Consider the following 22,468-nt stretch of genomic DNA (forward strand, 5'->3'; position numbering starts at 1 on the left):
TTAATGGTTTCCCTCTCTTCCTCTGTGAGCACTGGAGCAAGGTGATTTTTAAGGAATTCTCCACTCCCTCCTCCCGCCTCTGACCTATATAACTCGCCAAAAATGGAACGGAATTCATCCACTATATCTTCATTTTTTGTTAGAGTGTGACCTTTGCGTTGTTGTATTTTATATATTCTTGTTGCTTTCCTATATGGCCTTGTAAGAGATGCCAGCACCTTCCCCGGTTTGTTGTTGTTTGTTTTTGGTAGTCCAAGTTGAACATAGCCATCTCATGGGCCAGAATATCCGCCTCTTCCTTTGCCCTCAAGAATTTTTCCTTTGACATTGGGGTATTATTTAGTTTGAAATCTTTGTAAGTTTGAGTTACTGATTTTTGTGTTTCTAATGCGCTTTTCATAATTTCTTTTTTTATGACTAACATAGGAGATAATTTGACCTCTCAGCACGGCCTTAGAGGCCATCCAAAACAGGTGTGCATCATCACAATGAACCTGATTGTCATTTTTATATACTCCCCATGACATCTGCAAATATTTTTTAAAATCGTCTGATTGGTATAGGTATGAAGGAAAGCGCCACCTCCTCTCCTAGTGGATTGGGGATGCTAGTTTAAGTTGAAATGTTACCGGGGCATGGTCTGAAATGTGAATATTTTGTATATTTGACTGAGTTACTAGAGGTATCAATGACTCATGTAACAACCAGCAGTCATTCCTGGCGTGTGAGTCATGTACGTGTGAGTAGTGGGAGTAGTCTCTCTCCAAGGGGTGTTGTAGTCTCCATACGTCAATCAAGTCAAAATGATCTATCAATGATTGAATACTACTTCCCTGTACCGGTCAATGGGTATCTTTAGGGTTAGATCTGTCCATGGAGATGTCAGCTACCTCATTGAAGTCGCCTCCCATGACTACCCGTGACATATCCCACCCCGCCAAATTCTCTCTCAGCCTAACCTGAAACTGAGCTTCAGGCGCGTTTGGGGCATAGATGTTGACTAGACTGAAACACATTCCTTCGATCATAATTTTAACCAAGAGGAATCTGCCCTGGGGGTCTTCTAGGGTGTCAAGTATCTTCTAGGGTGTCAAGTATCTCATAATTGAGGCCATTATATATTAGTATAGCTACTCCTCGTTGTTTTTTTGTGTATGATGCTTCGGCACAGAGTGTATATTTTCTACTAAGCAGAGAGGGGTGATTACCCCTGATCCAATGTGTCTCCTGAAGGAAAATGATGTGGAAGTTTTGTTCTTGTAAAAAATTTAGGACTTTTTTCCTCTTAACCGGGGAGTTCAATCTATTAACATTCCATGAGCACCATTGTAAGGAGCGGATAGTGGTGTCCTTGGTGCCTGCCTGGTCAGTTATTAACCTATCCCTTTTCGGGTAACCGCCAGACCCACCTGCATAAGTTGTAAGTGAGATCTCCATCCATCCCAGCGAGTGAGCGCAAGACCTCCCAGGACCAAAGAGTTAAGTATGCGCACACAAAGTCCCCTTCCCCCCAACCCCCCTCCCCCCCCCAACTAAACTTTATAACTTTAACAGGTGTACTCAACCTCAGAGTGAGCATAACATAGAAAATAAACATGTCGTCTAAGGGCAAAAAAAGTTAGCACAAACACAACATCACTTAATAATGACAGATTAAAGCAGCCTTTCTCATTCAGGAAATGTCAGAGTTATAATGAGCCCAAAGTGCTTCCTGAAGAAATTTCAGAGCCTTCCCTGGGTCACTGAAGGACCGATTTTTCCCCTCCATGACAAAGCGCAAGATCGAGGGATATTGCAGGCTAAAGCGAATGTTATTATCCACCAATAGTTTACACGCAGGATTAAAGGCTTTACGTTTGGCTGCCATTGCGGCCGAGTAATCTTGGAACAGTAGTAGTTTGTGGTTTTCATACATCAATGTGCATTGTTTCCTAAATGCTGCCAAAATGCGAACTTTATCTTGAAAGTCCAGGATTTTAAAGATGACTGGACGTGGTCTGTCACCCTCTCCTCCCCTCGGGGGTCCCAGCCTATGTGCTCTCTCAACAGCCACAGCACCCGATGTTGGTGATACCCCAAGAGCTTTAGGCAGCCACTCAGATGTAATTTGGACTAGCTCCGAGGGAGGAATGGACTCTGGGAGGCCTACAAGTCTCAAGTTATTGCGACGAGACCTATTTTCAAGATCATCTACTTTGTCCATAAGGTCTGAAATTACCTTTTCTTTGTCATCTAGTTTGTCTTTAAGGGTCATGGTAGTGTCCTCCAGGTCAGATATTCTTTGTTCCACTTCTGCTATGGTGCTCCCTGGGTGTTGACATGTGAGACTATTGTGTCCAATGAAGTTTGGAAAGCTGCCAAGCGATTGTCTATCTCAGGCATCAGCCGTTCTATGATTGCGGATGCAATTGACTGTGGGTTTTCAGTGCTATTATCTGCATTCTGTGATACAGGAGATGTGCCTGCCTGGTTACGTGTGGAGCTTCTGCCAGGCTTGGCATTTCTACCCACAAATTTGTCCATGGTGAGATGGATGCCTGAGTTAGTTAGTAAAGTTGTCAGTGATGTCGTTATGCGTAGTAGTTACATCAGGGGATAAATTTAGATGTCTTTAAGTTATTGCACTGGGTGTGCTTTCACTTAGGACCCTGCTTTTATTATATCAGAGGGATTAAATATGTCCTTTGTAGAAATATTGCATATACACTTCAGTCAATGTAAGGCTATTGTAGGAGCCAGCACAGGGTCCCAGCATCGCAGTTATGCAGACCTTCCAGCAGACTGTCACCTATATCAGGTGTGCTTTACCACAAGCTTGTAGGGATGAATGCCTCACACCCCTGCCTGTGCTATAATTGTCTGGGGTCAAAGATGTCGCTCCCCTTCTCCTATTCTAGCACCTTTTCCTCTTGTGGTTCTCCAGGAAGGTATTGCCTGCAATGCGTGGCGGGGGGGGAGGGGGTTTGCACCTCCTGGCCACCGGTATTACAGGTCCCGCAGTCGTCACCTGCCTCCCCCGTGCCCGGGTGCTGTAAGTGTCCCCTGTGCCGCTCACCCTGTCACAGCGGCGACAGCTGCAGCCTGGTTCTTCTCTCTCCTCAGGCGGTGTGCGGTGAGGACTGGCGTGCTTTCCTGCAAGATGGCGCCTGCTTACCTCCTCTTCCCGCGCTGATCTCCCTGCTCACCTCTGGCGCCGCTCACCGCTTCGGGGCTCCTCTGGTCCTCACCAACGACTTCCACCCTCTTCCTACTAGCAGTGAACGGTGAGTCCTTGTGGTGCTTTGGCGTACCTTGCACCCTTTCTCCTCCTGTTGGCACACCGTTTCCAGCCGCTGGATGCTGGAATGGAGCGGCGCTGCGTGCGGTGATGTATGTAGCGCTGATTACGCCTCGTGACTCCCGGGGAGTCCGGAGAGCTGGGACTGCTGCAGATGTCCCTTTTCCGGTCCTTATCCTGGCCTCCAAGTAAGATAAATTGGCGCTATACAGGGTATTTTGCGCCCTTGGGTCAGGAGCTCTGTTAAGATGCGGCCATTCGTAAGCTCCGCCTCCCGGAAGTCCTCGATTTTATTATTTTTTAACATGAAGGATATTCCTATGACTAAAGGCATTGTGTATGCCACAACCGTGTAAGGTTTTATCCTCATGATGGATTCACCTGTCTTTAAATGAATTTCTAATAAAAAGATTAATTTATGGATGGAAGTGCCGGGAAATCCTTTTTTCTTATTCGGTTTGGTTCTTCTTCGGTTGTGCTTCACCAGCAGGAATTGGTAACCATTTATTAAATTTCTTGTGCATCCTGAACATTATTGGCTTGATAGTGAGCATCTTTATTTCTTGTGACTTCCTTAGGGGCTACTGTTGTGAATTCTGTGGTCGAGCTCCCTCCTGTGGTCATGAGTGGTACTTCGGCTGGTTCTGTCTATGAGCTTCCTCTGGTGGATGTGAGTGGGGCTGCGGCTTCTGAGTTTCCTTCCTCAGGTGACGAGGTTAAGTCGTTAGGTGCTGCTCTATTTAACTCCACCTAGTTCTTTGTTCCTGGCCTCCAGTCAATGTTCCAGTATTGGTCTTGCTCTCTCCTGGATCGTCCTTGTGGCCTGTCTGCCCTGCATAAGCTAAGTTCTGCTTGTGTTTCTTGGTTTGCTATTTTTTCTGTCCAGCTTGCTATTTTGGTTTGTCTTGCTTGCTGGAAGCTCTGGGACACAGAGGAAGCACCTCCGTACCGTTAGTCGGTGCGGAGGGTCTTTTTGCGCCCTCTGCGTGGTTGTTTGTAGGTTTTTGTGCTGACCGCAAAGCTATCTTTCCTATCCTCGGTCTATTCAGTAAGTCGGGCCTCACTTTGCTAAAATCTATTTCATCTCTGTGTTTGTATTTTCATCTTTACTCACAGTCAATATATGTGGGGGGCTGCCTTTTCCTTTGGGGAATTTCTCTGGCGCAAGGTAGGCTTATTTTTCTATCTTCAGGGCTAGCTAGTTTCTCAGGCTGTGCCCGAGGCGCCTAGGTCTGGTCAGGAGCGCTCCACGGCTACCTCTAGTGTGGTGTGATAGGATTAGGGATTGCGGTCAGCAGAGTTCCCACGTCTCAGAGCTCGTCCTATGTTATTAGTAACTATCAGGTCACTATGTGTGCTCTTAACCACCAGGTCCATTGTGTTTCTGAATCACCAGTTCATAACAGGCTACTATGAACTTTGTAGGTCCATGTGTTGTCTCTAGAGGCTCATATGACTTCAAAAGGGGCTAATGATCACATCCCTATTACATAGGCGTATAATAAACCCTGTTCTCAGAAATCACTGTATTGAGTGTTATGACCTGGTGGTCAGGACAATAATGGACCTGGTGGTTAAGAGCTCACGGAATGACCTGATAGTTACTGATAATAAGGACGAGCTCTGGGACGTGGGAACTCTGCTGACCGCAATCCCTAATCCTATCACACACACTAGAAATAGCCGTGGATTGCTCCTAACGCTCCCTATGCAACTCGGCACAGCCTAAGGAACTAGCTAGCCCTGAAGATAGAAAAATAAAGCCTACCTTGCCTCAGAGAAATTCCCCAAAGGAAAAGGCAGCCCCCCACATATAATGACTGTGAGTAAAGATGAAAATACAAACACAGAGATGAAATAGATTTAGCAAAGTGAGGCCCGACTTACTGAACAGACTGAGGATAGGAAAGGTTGCTTTGCGGTCAGCACAAAAACCTACAAGAAGACCACGCAGAGGGCGCAAAAAGACCCTCCGCACCGACTCACGGTGCGGAGGCGCTCCCTCTGCGTCCCAGAGCTTCCAGCAAGCAAGACAACAATAAAAATAGCAAGCTGGACAGAAAAATAGCAAACCAAAGAAAAACAAGCAGGAACTTAACTTCTGCTGGGAAGACAGGTCACAAGAACGATCCAGGAGTGAACTAGACCAATACTGGAACATTGACAGGTGGCATGGAGCAAAGATCTAAGTGGAGTTAAATAGAGCAGCCAGCTAACGAATTAACCTCGTCACCTGTGGAAGGAAACTCAGAAACACCCACCAGAGGAAGTCCATGGACAGAACCAGCCGAAGTACCATTCATGACCACAGGAGGGAGCCCGACAACAGAATTCACAACAGTACCCCCCCTTGAGGAGGGGTCACCGAACCCTCACCAGAGCCCCCAGGCCGACCAGGATGAGCCAAATGAAAGGCACGAACCAGATCGGCAGCATGAACATCAGAGGCAAAAACCCAGGAATTATCTTCCTGACCATAACCCTTCCACTTGACCAGGTACTGGAGTTTCCGTCTCGAAATACGAGAATCCAAAATCTTCTCCACCACATACTCCAACTCCCCCTCAACCAACACCGGGGCAGGAGGATCAACGGATGGAACCACAGGCGCCACGTATCTCCGCAACAACGACCTATGGAACACATTATGGATGGTAAAAGAAGCAGGAAGGGCCAAACGAAATGACACAGGATTGATAACCTCAAAAATCTTATACGGACCAATGAAACGAGGCTTAAACTTAGGAGAGGAAACCTTCATAGGAACATAACGAGACGACAACCAAACCAAATCCCCAACACGAAGTCGGGGACCCACACAGCGCCGGCAGTTAGCGAAACGTTGAGCCTTCTCCTGGGACAATGTCAAATTGTCCACCACATGAGTCCAAATCTGCTGCAACCTATCCACCACAGTATCTACACCAGGACAGTCCGAAGACTCAGCCTGCCCTGAAGAGAAACGATGATGGAAACCAGAATTGCAGAAAAACGGCGAAACCAAAGTAGCCGAGCTGGCCCGATTATTAAGGGCGAACTCAGCCAACGGCAAAAAGGACACCCAATCATCCTGATCAGCAGAAACAAAGCATCTCAGATATGTTTCCAAAGTTTGATTAGTTCGTTCGGTTTGGCCATTTGTCTGAGGATGGAAAGCCAAGGAAAAAGACAAATCAATGCCCATCCTAGCACAAAAGGATCGCCAAAACCTCGAAACAAACTGGGAACCTCTGTCAGAAACGATGTTCTCCCGGATACCATGTAAACGAACCACATGCTGGAAAAATAATGGCACCAAATCAGAGTAGGAAGGCAATTTAGACAAAGGTACCAAATGGACCATCTTAGAAAAGCGATCAAAAACCACCCAAATGACCGACATCTTTTGAGAGACAGGGAGATCCGAAATAAAATCCATAGAAATATGCGTCCAGGGCCTCTTCGGGACCGGTAAGGGCAAAAGCAACCCACTGGCACGAGAACAGCAGGGCTTAGCCCGAGCACAAGTCCCACAGGACTACACAAAAGAACGCACATCCCGTGACAAAGACGGCCACCAAAAGGATCTAGCCACCAAATCTCTGGTACCAAAGATTCCAGGATGCCCAGCCAACACTGAACAATGAATCTCAGAGATAACTCTACTAGTCCATATCAGGGACAAACAGTTTCTCCGCTGGGCAACGGTCAGGTCTATCAGCCTGAAATTTTTGCAGCACCCGCCGCAAATCAGGGGAGATGGCAGACAAAATTACCCCCTCTTTGAGAATACCCGCCGGCTCAGGAACACCCGGAGAGTCAGGCACAAAACTCCTTGACAGGGCATCAGCCTTCACATTCTTAGAGCCCGGAAGGTACGAAACCACAAAATCAAAACGGGAGAAAAATAACGACCATCGAGCCTGTCTCGGATTCAACCGTTTGGCAGACTCAAGATAAGTCAAATTCTTGTGATCTGTCAAGACCACCACACGATGCTTGGCTCCTTCAATCCAATGACGCCACTCCTCGAATGCCCACTTCATGGCCAACAACTCTCGATTACCAACATCATAATTACGCTCAGCAGGCGAAAACTTTCTAGAAAAGTAAGCACATGGCTTCATCACCGAGCCATCAGAACTTCTTTGCGACAAAACAGCCCCTGCTCCAATCTCAGAAGCATCAACCACAACCTGAAACGGGAGCGAAACATCTGGCTGGCACAACACAGGGGCAGAAGAAAAACGACGCTTCAACTCCTGAAAAGCCTCTACAGCTGCAGAAGACCAATTGACCACATCAGCACCCTTCTTGGTCAAATCAGTCAACGGTTTAGCAACACTAGAAAAATTAGCGATGAAGCGCCGATAAAAATTAGCAAAGCCCAGGAACTTTTGCAGGCTCTTTACAGATGTCGGCTGAGTCCAATCATAAATGGCCTGGACTTTAACAGGGTCCATCTCGATAGTAGAAGGGGAAAAAATGAACCCCAAAAATGAAACCTTCTGAACTCCAAAGAGACACTTTGACCCCTTCACAAACAAGGAATTCGCACAAAGGACCTGGAACACCATTCTGACCTGCTTCACATGAGACTCCCAATCATCCGAAAAGACCAAAATATCATCCAAATACACAATCAGGAATTTATCCAGGTACTCTCGGAAGATGTCATGCATAAAGGACTGAAATACTGATGGAGCATTGGAAAGCCCGAATGGCATAACCAGGTACTCAAAATGGCCCTCGGGTGTATTAAATGCTGTTTTCCATTCATCGCCTTGTTTAATACGCACAAGTAGAGTTGAGCGACCTTGACCTTTTTAGAGTCGAGCCGGGTTTCGCGAAACCCGACTATCTCAAAAGTCGGGTCGAGTGAAATCGGCCGATTATGACGTAAAGTCGGGATCGACCGAAACACGAAACCCAATGCAAGTCAATGGGGCAGCATAGTCGGCAGTGAGTGGGGGCCAGGAAAACACCTAGAGTGCCCATTTTAATGTCAAAACCATCCATTCTTCTTAATGAAGCTTGTCAAGCGTAATTTACCTTATAATAATTGGAAGGCATTTGAAATTGGGGGTCATTTGGCTAAAGTTGTGGTGGGTAGGGCTGGTTCAAGTAATTAGTGGGCCCAGGAAATCTGGACCACGTCACGGCAGTGGAGCAGGGAGAGGTAAGTATTTCAACTTTGCAAGTGCTGTGAACCTGAGCAAGCAGGGGGGGCCCACTCGTTGGCATTGGCACTGGCACAGGGCCCCTCAAAGTACAGCGGTGTGTTTGCACGGCGGGGGCGCCTCCCACCGGCAGCAACACTTTTGCGTACCATGAGAGGCCCTGTGCCAGTGACGTCGCCAACTAGTATTCCTCCCCCCACCTGATGAAGGAACCTGCACTTTCATCTGCACCTTCCTGTTTGTCCCCGTGTAAGGTGGTATGGTATGCGGGAAGGGGGACCTGACTTTCAGCAGGGTCACAATCTTGCAGTGTAGCGTGCACGGGAAATGTTGCGTTATGGGTCAATGTACCAGCAGACTCATCTATCACTGGCTGGGCAATGGGCAGGATGAGGAGGAAACACAGATATAGGCCCAAAGAATAAAGTGGGCTAAATGCAGTTCAAAATTGGTAACACAGGACTAATCAGGGGGCATTGCAGTGGAGGACAACTGGAATGAGAGGCTGACACAGAGAGTAGGTCCAAATCAGTAAGTAGTCGAAATGCAGTTCAAAATTGGCAACAGTAGTAAACAGGCGGCACAGCTTTGTTCAGTGGAGGAGAACAGCAAGGAGTGGCAGACACCGATAGTAGGCCCCAACCCAACTAGTAGGCCAAATGCAGTCTAACATTAACAACTACTTAACGAGCGCCTGAAAACGGAATTTCAGGACAGGAAACCAGGAGAACAGCAAGGAGCGGCAGACACCGATAGTAGGCCCCAAACCAACTAGTACGCCAAATGCAGTTGTTCCGTTTAACCACAATTTAATGAGAGCCTGAAGATAGAAGTTCAGGAAAGGCAACCTGGAGAACACCTTGGAGTGGAACACACCATCTCTCTACACCCCATACCCAATTTGTAGGTCTAATGCAGCGTAGTTTCCAACAACTACTAAACGAGAGCATGATGATCGAAGCATTGGCGAGGAAACCTGGGGAACACCTTGGAGTGGAACACACCATCTCTCTACAGTGGAACACACGATCTCTCTACACCCCATACCCAATTTGTAGGCCTAATGCAGCGTAGTTTCCAACAACTACTAAACGAGAGCTGGAAGATCGAAGCAATGGAGAGGAAACCTGGGGAACACCTTGGAGTGTAACACACCATCTCTCTACACCCCATACCCAATTTGTAGGCCTAATGCAGCGTAGTTTCCAACAACTACTAAACGAGAGCCGGAAGATCGAAGCAATGGAGAGGAAACCTGGGGAACACCTTGGAGTGTAACACACCATCTCTCTACACCCCATACCCAATTTGTAGGCCTAATGCAGCGTAGATTCCAACAACTACTAAATGAGAGCCGGAAGATCGAAGCTCAGGAAAGGCAACCTGGAGAACACCTTGGAGTGGAACACACCATCTCTCTACACCCCATACCCAATTTGTAGGCCTAATGCAGCGTAGTTTCCAACAACTACTAAACGAGAGCCGGAAGATCGAAGCAATGGAGAGGAAACCTGGGGAACACCTTGGAGTGTAACACACCATCTCTCTACACCCCATACCCAATTTGTAGGCCTAATGCAGCGTAGTTTCCAACAACTACTAAACGAGAGCCGGAAGATCGAAGCAATGGAGAGGAAACCTGGGGAACACCTTGGAGTGTAACACACCATCTCTCTACACCCCATACCCAATTTGTAGGCCTAATGCAGCGTAGTTTCCAACAACTACTAAACGAGAGCATGATGATCGAAGCATTGGCGAGGAAACCTGGGGAACACCTTGGAGTGGAACACACCATCTCTCTACAGTGGAACACACCATCTCTCTACACCCCATACCCAATTTGTAGGCCTAATGCAGCGTAGTTTCCAACAACTACTAAACGAGAGCCGGAAGATCGAAGCTCAGGAAAGGCAACCTGGAGAACACCTTGGAGTGGAACACACCATCTCTCTACACCCCATACCCAATTTGTAGGCCTAATGCAGCGTAGTTTCCAACAACTACTAAACGAGAGCCGGAAGATCGAAGCAATGGAGAGGAAACCTGGGGAACACCTTGGAGTGTAACACACCATCTCTCTACACCCCATACCCAATTTGTAGGCCTAATGCAGCGTAGTTTCCAACAACTACTAAACGAGAGCCCGAAGCTCAGGAAAGGCAACCTGGGGAACACCTTGGAGTGTAACAAACCCTCTCTCTACACCACGGAAGGGCTGATTCTTAGGAAGGAAGGCTGTCGGAAAGAAGCAGGGCGCGTCCGAGGGTGATTATATTCTTATTAGGTATATACTCACCCTCGGACGCGCCCTGCTTCTTTATTTGTAATGAATGTTTATTTGCAATGTGGTTTTGACTTACTCTATTTTTTTGGTAAATAATGATTTTATTATTTTCATTGTTTTGCATCTTCTTGGCAATAATATAAAGAAGACGCGACAGGACAACACTCGGTGGATGCCATATCTGTGTTTAAAATTGAAAAAACCTTTCAGTTAACTACTTGCAGGAGAAAGTTATTGTAGCTGGTGGCCATTTTTATTACTGTACCAGATTTTTGTTGTATGTGTTTGTTTTTAATGTTAAAATGTCTGCATTTGATATCTCTCCAGTATTTTCTTTTTTATAAGCAAAATACTTATTTTTATATTTTCTGATGTTGGTTCCAGGGGTACACGGGCAGCAGTGGTGTGGTCAGTGGAGGCCTAGTGGAAGGAGTGACCGCAGACAGGCATCGAAGGCCTAAAATAATAACACATGGCTGTAGGCAATTTTAAATTGGTTCCAGGGGTACACGGGCAGCAGTGGTGTGGTCAGTGGAGGCCTAGTGGAAGGAGTCACCGCAGACAGGCATCGAAGGCCTAAAATAATAACACATGGCTGTAGGCAATTTTAAATTGGTTCCAGGGGTACACGGGTCGCCAAGTGTCGATACCACGGCCCCGTGTGGGGAGTTTGGCCATTTAGTGAGGTGTAAACATGTCGTATGCTGGACAATCAGGTGCAGAAAATTACGAGATTGGAAAAGGCATTCAGAATAGCCCACAGGCAAGACCTTTTCATAGGAAAGCTAGGTGTCAGCCGGGCAAGGTGGGGCAAAAGATTTCGAAATCCAGTTGTGGTTCATTTTAATGAAGGTTAGATCATCTACATTTTGGGTAGCCAGACGAGTCCTTTTTTCTGTTAGTATTGAACCTGCAGCACTGAATACTCTTTCTGATAGGACACTAGCTGCCGGGCAAGCAAGCTCCTGCAATGCATATTCTGCCAATTCTGGCCAGGTGTCTAATTTTGATGCCCAGTAATCAAATGGGAATGACGGTTGAGGGAGAACATCGATAAGGGATGAAAAATAGTTTGTAACCATACTGGACAAATGTTGTCTCCTGTCACTTTGAATTGATGCTGCAGTACCTGTCCTGTCTGCGGTCATAGCAAAATCACTCCACAACCTGGTCAGAAAACCCCTCTGGCCAACGCCACTTCTGATTTCTGCCCCTCTAACTCCTCTGGTCTGCTGGCCCCTGCAGCTCGTGTGAGAACGATCACGGGCGCTGTGTGCAGGGAATGCCAGAAGCAAACGGTCAACAAGAGTTGATTGTTTGGTTGCTAATATTAGTTCCAAGTTCTCATGTGGCATTATATTTTGCAATTTGCCTTTATAGCGAGGATCAAGGAGGCAGGTCAACCAGTAATCGTCATCATTCATCATTTTAGTTATGCGTGTGTCCCTTTTGAGGATACGTAAGGCATAATCCGCCATGTGGGCCAAATTTCCAGTTCTCAAATCTGCGGTTGTGCTTGGTTGAGGGGCAGTTTCAGGCAAATCCACGTCACTTGTGTCCCTCAAAAAACCAGAACCCGGCCTTGCCGCGCCACCAATTTCCAGTGGCCCCGGAAAAGCTTCCTCATTAAAAATATAATCATCCCCATCATCCTCCTCGTCCTCCTCCTCCTCTTCGCCCGCTACCTCGTCCTGTACACTGCCCTGGCCAGACAATGGCTGACTGTCATCAAGGCTTTCCTCTTCCTCAGCTGCAGACGCCTGATCCTTTATGTGCGTCAAACTTTGCATCAGCAGACGCATTAGGGGGATGCTCATGCTTATTATGGCGTTGTCTGCACTAACCAGCCGTGTGCATTCCTCAAAACACTGAAGGACTTGGCACATGTCTTGAATCTTCGACCACTGCACACCTGACAACTCCATGTCTGCCATCCTACTGCCTGCCCGTGTATGTGTATCCTCCCACAAAAACATAACAGCCCGCCTCTGTTCACACAGTCTCTGAAGCATGTGCAGTGTTGAGTTCCACCTTGTTGCAACGTCTATGATTAGGCGATGCTGGGGAAGGTTCAAAGAACGCTGATAGCTCTGCATACGGCTGGAGTGTACGGGCGAACGGCGGATATGTGAGCAAAGTCAACGCACTTTGAGGAGCAGGTCGGATAACCCCGGATAACTTTTCAGGAAGCACTGCACCACCAGGTTTAAGGTGTGAGCCAGGCAAGGAATGTGTTTCAGTTGGGAAAGGGAGATGGCAGCCATGAAATTCCTTCCGTTATCACTCACTACCTTGCCTGCCTCAAGATCTACAGTGCCCAGCCACGACTGCGTTTCTTTCTGCAAGAACTCGGACAGAACTTCCGCGGTGTGTCTGTTGTCGCCCAAACACTTCATAGCCAATACAGCCTGCTGACGTTTGCCAGTAGCTGCCCCATAATGGGAGACCTGGTGTGCAACAGTGGCAGCTGCGGATGGAGTGGTTGTGCGACTGCGGTCTGTGGACGAGCTCTCGCTTCTGCAGGAGGACGAAGAGGAGGAGGAGGGGGTGCGAACGGCTACAGCCAATTGTTTCCTAGACCGTGGGCTAGGCAGAACTGTCCCAAACTTGCTGTCCCCTGTGGACCCTGCATCCACCACATTTACCCAGTGTGCCGTGATGGACACGTAACGTCCCTGGCCATGCCTACTGGTCCATGCATCTGTTGTCAGGTGCACCTTTGTGCTCACAGATTGCCTGAGTGCATGGACGATGCACTCTTTAACATGCTGGTGGAGGGCTGGGATGGCTTTTCTGGAAAAAAAGTGTCGACTGGGTAGCTCGTAGCGTGGTACAGCGTAGTCCATCAAGGCTTTGAAAGCTTCGCTTTCAACTAACCGGTAGGGCATCATCTCTAACGAGATTAGTCTAGCTATGTGTGCGTTCAAACCCTGTGTACGCGGATGCGAGGCTAAGTACTTCCTTTTTCTAACCATAGTCTCATGTAGGGTGAGCTGGACTGGAGAGCTGGAGATCGTGGAACTAGCGGGGGTGCCGGTGGACATGGCAGACTGAGAGACGGTGGGAGATGGTATTGTTGCCACCGGTGCCCTAGATGCAGTGTTTCCTACTACGAAACTGGTGATTCCCTGACCCTGACTGCTTTGGCCTGGCAAAGAAACCTGCACAGATACTGCAGGTGGTGCGGAAAATGGTGGCCCTACACTGCCGGAAGGGATGTTGCGTTGCTGACTAGCTTCATTGGCCGAGGGTGCTACAACCTTAAGGGACGTTTGGTAGTTAGTCCAGGCTTGCAAATGCATGGTGGTTAAATGTCTATGCATGCAACTTGTATTGAGACTTTTCAGATTCTGTCCTCTGCTTAAGGTAGTTGAACATTTTTGACAGATGACTTTGCGCTGATCAATTGGATGTTGTTTAAAAAAATGCCAGACTGCACTCTTTCTAGCATCGGATACCTTTTCAGGCATTGCAGACTGAGCTTTAACCGGATGGCCACGCTGTCCTCCAACAGGTTTTGGCTTTGCCACGCGTTTTGGGCAAGATACGGGCCCGGCAGATGGAACCTGTTGCGATGTTGATGCCTGCTGCGGCCCCTCCTCCTCCGCTTCAGAACTGCTGCCGCCTGCACCCTGTTCCCCCAATGGCTGCCAATCAGGGTCAAGAACTGGGTCATCTATTACCTCTTCTTGTAGCTCGTGTGCAACTTCGTCTGTGTCACCGTGTCGGTCGGTGGTATAGCGTTCGTGATGGGGCAACATAGTCTCATCAGGGTCTGATTCTTGATCAGCACCCTGCGAGGGCAATGTTGTGGTCTGAGTCAAAGGACCAGCATAGTAGTCTGGCTGTGGCTGTGCATCAGTGCACTCCATGTCAGATTCAACTTGTAATGGGCATGGACTGTTAACTGCTTCACTTTCTAAGCCAGGGACGGTATGTGTAAAGAGCTCCATGGAGTAACCCGTTGTGTCGCCTGCTGCATTCTTCTCTGTTGTTGTTTTTGCTGAAGAGGACAAGGAAGCGACTTGTCCCTGACCGTGAACATCCACTAACGACGCGCTGCTTTGACATTTACCAGTTTCACGAGAGGAGGCAAAAGAGCTAGAGGCTGAGTCAGCAAGATAAGCCAAAACTTGCTCTTGCTGCTCCGGCTTTAAAAGCGGTTTTCCTACTCCCAGAAAAGGGAGCGTTCGAGGCCTTGTGTAGCCAGACGACGAACCTGGCTCCACAGCTCCAGACTTAGGTGCAATATTTTTTTTCCCACGACCAGCTGATGCTCCACCACTACCACTACCCTCATTACCAGCTGACAATGAACGCCCCCGGCCACGACCTCTTCCACCATATTTCCTCATTGTTTTAAAAACGTAAACAAACTAACGGTATTTGTTGCTGTCACACAAATTACACGGTGAGCTATAACTTCAGTATGATTTAGCTACCCCTTTACAGGTGAGTGAGACCACAACGAAAATCAGGCACAATGTTACACACTCTGTTGTTGGTGGCAACAAATGAGAGAGATGCCACACACGCAGGACTGTCACTGAAGCACAAATGTAAATATTAATCTCCCACTGATTTGATTTTTTTTTTTTTTTAAGGGAGACTTTAGGAAAAAAAAATAATAGAATAAAATGATTTTTTCAGGAAGAATTTAGAAACCAAATAAAATAAAATGATTTTTTCAGGGAGAATTTAGAAAACAAATAAAACAAAAAAAGGCTTTCTATGGCCCACTGAGTGAGAGATGACGCACACAGGAGTCAGGAGTGGCACACAAGCCCAGAGGCCAATATTTATCTCCCACCGATTGATGTAGTGATTTTTTCAGGTAGATTTTGGAACCCAAATCAAGCTAAAAAAAATAATAGGCTTTCTATGGCCCACAATTGGAGAGAGAGAGAGAGATGGCACACCCAGGAGTCAAGACTGGCACACAAGCAGAAAGGGCAATATTAATCTCCCACTGATTTGTTTTTTTTGTTTTTTTTTTCAGGGAGACTTTAGGAAAAAAAAAATAGAATAAAATGATTTTTTGAGGAAGAATTTAGAAACCAAATAAAATAAAATTATTTTTTCAGGGAGAATTTAGAAAACAAATAAAACAAAAAAAGGCTTTCTATGGCCCACTGAGTGAGAGATGACGCACACAGGAGTCAGGAGTGGCACACAAGGCCAGAGGCCAATATTTATCTCCCACTGATTGATGTAGTGATTTTTTCAGGTAGATTTTGGAACCCAAATCAAGCTAAAAAAATAATAGGCTTTCTATGGCCCACAATTGGAGAGAGAGAGAGAGAGAGATGGCACACCCAGGAGTTAAGACTGGCACACAAGCAGAAAGGGCAATATTAATCTCCCACTGATTTGTTTTTTTTGTTTTTTTTTTTTCAGGGAGACTTTAGGAAAAAAAAAAATAGAATAAAATCATTTTTTCAGGAAGAATTTAGAAACCAAAGAAAATAAAATGATTTTTTCAGGGAGAATTTAGAAAACAAATAAAACAAAAAAAGGCTTTCTATGGCCCACTGAGTGAGAGATGACGCACACAGGAGTCAGGAGTGGCACACAAGCCCAGAGGCCAATATTAATCTCCCACTTTTTTTTTTTTTTTCCAGGGAAAATTTATAAACCCATTAAAAAAAAATAAATAAATAGGCTTTCTATGGCCCACTATCTGAGAGAGAGAGATGGCACGCTTAGGACTGGCACATAAGCCCAAAGGCCAATATTAATCTCCCACTGATTGATTTATTGATTTTTTCAGGTAGAATTTAGAACCCAAATAAAGCAAAAAAAAAAAATGGGCTTTCTATGGCCCACTGAGTGAGTGATGATGCACACAGGAGTCAGGAGTGGCACACAAGCCCTGAGGCCAATATTTTTCTCCCACTGATTGATGTAGTGATTTTTTCAGGTAGATTTTAGAACCAAAATCAAGCAAAAAAATAAATAGGCTTTCTATGGCCCACTGAGTGAGAGATGACACAGACAGGGATAGCACTCTAGCAGAAATGTCAATCTTAATCTCCCACAAAAAAAAAAAAAAACAGGGAGTGTCCTTTAATTACTATCTCCCTGCAGTAATCTCAGCCAGGTATGGCAGGCAGCAATAAGGAGTGGACTGATGCACAAATTAAATAAAAAGTGTGTACAAACCAAAAAGATAGCTGTGCAGAAAGGAAGGAACAAGAGGATTTGTGCTTTGAAAAAAGCAGTTGGTTTGCACAGCGGCGTACACACAGCAATGCAGCTATCAGGGAGCCTTCTAGGGCAGCCCAATGAGCTACAGCGCTGAGGGAAAAAAAAAAAAATGTAGCTTCCACTGTCCCTGCACACCGAAGGTGGTGTTGGGCAGTGGAAATCGCTACAGCACAAGCGGTTTGGTGGTTAATGGACCCTGCCTAACGCTATCCCTGCTTCTGACAAAGCGGCAGCAACCTCTCCCTAAGCTCAGATCAGCAGCAGTAACATGGCGGTCGGCGGGAACGCCCCTTTATAGCCCCTGTGACGCCGCAGACAGCAAGCCAATCACTGCAATGCCCTTCTCTAAGATGGTGGGGACCAGGACCTATGTCATCACGCTGCCCACACTCTGCGTTTACCTTCATTGGCTGAGAAATGGCGCTTTTCGCGTCATTGAAACGCGACTTTGGCGCGAAAGTCGCGTACCGCATGGCCGACCCCGCACAGGGGTCGGATCGGGTTTCATGAAACCCGACTTTGCCAAAAATCGGCGACTTTTGAAAATGAACGACCCGTTTCGCTCAACCCTACGCACAAGATTATACGCCCCTCGAAGATCTATCTTGGTGAACCAACTAGCCCCTTTAATACGAGCAAACAAATCAGACAGCAACGGCAAAGGATACTGAAATTTGACTGTAATTTTATTAAGAAGGCGGTAATCAATACAAGGTCTCAAAGAACCATCCTTCTTGGCCACAAAAAAGAACCCTGCTCCTAACGGTGATGACGACGGGCGAATATGGCCTTTCTCCAAGGATTCCTTTATATAACTCCGCATAGCGGCGTGTTCTGGCACAGATAAATTGAACAATCGGCCCTTAGGAAACTTACTACCAGGAATCAAATTAAGTGCACAATCGCAATCCCTATGAGGAGGTAGGGCACTGGCTTTGGGCTCATCAAATACATCCCGGTAATCCGACAAAAACTCTGGAACTTCAGAAGGAGTGGAAGACGAAATAGACAAAAATGGAACATCACCATGTACCCCCTGGCAACCCCAGCTGGACGCAGACATAGATTTCCAGTCCAATACTGGATTATGGACTTGTAGCCATGGCAACCCCAAAACGACCACATCATGCAGATTATGCAACACCAGAAAGCGGATATCCTCCTGATGTGCAGGAGCCATGCACATGGTCAATTGGGTCCAGTACTGAGGCTTATTCTTGGCCAAAGGTGTAGCATCAATTCCTCTCAATGGAATAGGATACTGCAAGGGCTCCAAGAAAAAACCACAGCGCCTAGCATACTCCAAGTCCATCAAATTCAGGGCAGCGCCTGAATCCACAAATGCCATAACAGAATAGGATGACAAAGAGCAAATCAGAGTAACGGACAATAGAAATTTAGACTGTACCGTACCAATGGTGGCAGACCTAGCGAACCGCTTAGTGCGCTTAGGACAATCGGAGATAGCATGAGTGGAATCGCCACAGTAAAAACATAGCCCATTCCGACGTCTGTGCTCTTGCCGTTCAGCTCTGGTCAAAGTCCTATCACATTGCATAGGCTCAGGCCCATGCTCAGATAGTACCGCCAAATGGTGCACAGCTTTACGCTCACGCAAGCGTCGATCGATCTGAATGGCCAAAGACATAGACTCATTCAGACCAGCAGGCATGGGAAATCCCACCATGACATCCTTAAGGGCTTCAGAGAGACCCTTTCTGAAGATTGCTGCCAGGGCACATTCATTCCACTGAGTGAGCACAGACCACTTTCTAAACTTCTGACAATATATCTCCGGTTCATCCTGACCCTGACACAGAGCCAGCAAGATTTTCTCTGCCTGATCCACTGAATTAGGTTCGTCATAAAGCAATCCAAGCGCCAGGAAAAACGCATCAACATCACGCAATGCCGGATCTCCTGGCGCAAGGGAAAATGCCCAGTCTTGAGGGTCACCACATAACAGAGAAATAATGATCTTTACTTGTTGAACAGGGTCACCTGAGGAGCGAGGTTTCAAGGCAAGAAACAATTTACAATTATTTTTGAAATTCAAGAACTTAGATCTATCACCAAAAAACAAATCAGGAATTGGAATCCTAGGCTCTGACATCGGATTCTGAACCACAAAATCTTGAATGTTTTGTACCCTTGTAGTGAGATTATCCATCCAAGAGGACAGACCTTGAATGTCCATGTTTACACCTGTGTCCTGAACCACCCAGAGGTAAAGGGGAAAAGAGAGACAAAACACACTGCAAAGAAAAAAAAATGGTCTCAGAACTTCTCTTATCCCTCTATTGAGATGCATTAGTACTTTGGGCCACCTGTACTGTTATGACCTGGTGGTCAGGACCTAATAACTAGAGCGGGGGCACCACATAGGAAACGGGGATCCAACCTGGTCTATACTATACTAAGCCATGAAAAAACAACACAAGAAATAGACCATAAAAGGGGATCACCCAAGGCAATGGATTAAATATGAAAATTACAAATTTTATTAGAATAACACTCATGGACATAGGAAACAACCACATGGAGCACACAATTAAAAGCATTTAAAATTGGTCACACATAGGACCTAGAAACATGAACAAATGGCCCATAATAGAACCCTCCTCCTAGATGCGATCCCTCCCCAAACACACTGTAATGGCTAATAATAATATATAGTACAGTGTAAGATGTCTGCATGAACAGCACTATTGGAATATAGGGTAAAGCAACACAACCTAAGAAGTATAGTTGTGACCATGATGTATAATGCACCAGTCTATGAATACCTCACACCAGCAGGATTACCTATGTAACACAAATAAGCAGATATGCAAAAAAAAAAAAAAAAAATAACCTTTTTGCAATAACATAAGACATAGACAAAAGCTTAATAAAGCATACACAGTGAATCAGATTGACCCCAAACCACACATATGGCATGTAGGTCTACTCCATTAAGGTATAGAGTTGTATATAATGCAGAGTTAGTTGTGTAGCGCTTCCACTGGTCTAGTCTAACGTGGTATATAACCTGTGCCATTAAATTGCAAAAGCTCCCATAGTAAGGGAAATAAAAAGATCTGCTGAGGAGTGAGGATTCAGATCACCAATAACAAGAAACCAGTATGCAAACCCAGGAGCTGTTCAAGCTCTGTACATAGCCAAGGGGGGTATCAACAGGAGGAGCAGAGACCCTACGCGTGTCGCCACACCAGTGGCTTCGTCAGGGGTAGCTCCTATGGAGATCCTGCGTCCTTATCTAATCGAGTAATTGCAATTTAAGCAGTTGCAGCTGTGCTGCTTACCAGAGGCCGGCATGTGTTCCATCACCCAGTGATTCCAGAGGCGGTGCTTAGTGAGCTAAGCAAACATGTGAGCCTGGAGGGCTCCCCCCCTCCTCCTACCTTCGTCACCATGCCCTTGGAGTGGTTGCCATAGCACCATGTAAATACTGCAATCCCTGGATTAACCAGTGTGCACACGTCAGGAGATTCCTCCTGCTGTGTGTCGTCACACTTTCAGTCCTGTTACCATAGTCACCAGATGTATACAGAAACTGAGGAGCACAGCAGCACCTGCAGAGTCTATACCAATATGTCTTGCCGCACCTTATCGCTTCAGTGTGAATCACACCACTACATGCTGGCGGCACAGGAATATTAAACAAAAAAAAAAAAAAAAAGCTCTCCCTGTTAAACGTCATACTGATTATAACGTGTTTTTGCAAGGTGATAATTAAACCGTGCAGCAGTCAGTGGACCCATCAAAGCGCATATGCAGAAGAGGATAACTACCATCTTTTATCATCACACCCTCAATACAAATGCCAAGATTCCTCATAGGCGCACAAAAGGGGCAAATTTAAGTAGATACAACCTCCTTAAGATTTCAGTAATGCGTGTGCCTATGGGGTTTCACCCCATTTGACCCCCATATTAGTTGGGGTTATTTAGCCATGGACCCCAATACCATCAGTGCTACACGCACTGAATATCACTCATGAACATTAGTGAGCTCATTGGTGTACACACGCCTGGTGGTCGCTCCCCACTTTATAGTATCATACCCCTGATACACTTGCCATAAACGCTTAGTGCGTGCCCAATACGGACAACCAAACACTGTACATATAGGTAAGCACAGCCTCCGCTACATTAAAACGGCACGAACACATAAAGAAAATCCTCACGTTACAAGCCCTGATCATTGAAATTAAATAAACATGGACATTAGTATCACTGATATGGTATACAGTGTAGTAAGAATCCTCAGGAACCCATGTAAATCTCCACTACTTAGGGGTCAACCTTCATACAGTGGGGATACCAATTATCCAGCATATATTGAAACGGGGAAAGGACCGTCAATACAGTAGAGATAAATATGTGTACATAGAGGTAATGTTCATAATACAAACGGATCACGGCGAGCCAAATTGGATGTCCGTAAGCACTGGATACTGCTATACTCAAATTACAAAGGGATTTTTTGAGGGTCAAATGTCTCCGAGAGTGGACAGACCGAGACTCCAACCAAGAAGTAACATCAGAGGAGATTGACTCCAGAGCCACATATTAGACTTCACTATCAAAGCCATGGGATTATAGACACCATAGTTACCACAGAACAGTTCAAAGGCGCATTTTTTTAGAGAACCTAGGTTTATTACCAAAACCAGCCACCAATTACCAATATGCAGGCCCCAATGTCCCCATATCTCATGGAGGATATAGAACACTCATATCATGGCAGGTGCAAATGTAGCTGGGGGTGGGAGGGTGTGGGGGGGGGGGTTTGAATACTATGCTGTTCACGCAGACATTTGGTCAGTTACCTCATACCACCCTTAAGAAGATCATACTGTTCATGCAGAGATCAAGACCTGGTAAACAGGGAGGTAAGATTACAAGCTTATCATGAACCTGCTCAGGCCTTCTTTCAATCCTGTACATATACGCTTGAGCATAGTCTCAGACAAAAGGGCTTCAATTGCTTATTCAAACCCAAAACCTATGGAATACGGTTTCAAGATTGTTTATAAAACCCTGTGAACAATAGATCTTCATTAAGTCCAAATGGGGTTTGACTATTCAAATTGAAAATCCATTTAGACTCTCGTCTGAGCAGTTCGAGCGTGATGTCTCCACCTCTGATGTCTGGTTGAACAGATTCCAGGCCCACGATCTTAATTCCTCTGCTCTGTGAATTATGTGTCGACAGAAAGTGCGATGCCACAGAGGACAATGTTTTGCCCTTTTCCAAGTCCTTCTTTGCCGTTGTTATAGTTGAAAGATGTTGTTGTATTCTTCTTTTTAACTCCTGTGTTGTTTGGCCAACATATGTCTTTGGGCATGGGCAGATGAGGGCATAGACCAAATTACGTGATTTGCAGTTGAAATACGTTTTCACAGCCATCTGTAATGAGGGGGAAAGAGATGAGAAGAACATTTCATTACTGCCAATAAACGGGCATATACTACAATTGCCACAAGGAAATGTGCCAGTAAGCCTAATTCCTCTGTTCAGCCTAGTTACCTG

At 46.2% G+C, this 22,468-nt stretch overlaps 1 protein-coding gene across 2 annotated transcripts in view; it reads left to right on the forward strand.

Annotated features, from left to right (window-relative positions):
- SGCG (sarcoglycan gamma) overlaps positions 1–22,468 on the forward strand; it is a 352,842-nt gene that overhangs the window by 250,917 nt on the left and 79,457 nt on the right. The window lies entirely within an intron of this gene.

This window comes from Ranitomeya imitator, chromosome 3 (assembly GCF_032444005.1).
Source record: "Ranitomeya imitator isolate aRanImi1 chromosome 3, aRanImi1.pri, whole genome shotgun sequence".
Lineage (NCBI taxonomy): Eukaryota > Metazoa > Chordata > Amphibia > Anura > Dendrobatidae > Ranitomeya > Ranitomeya imitator.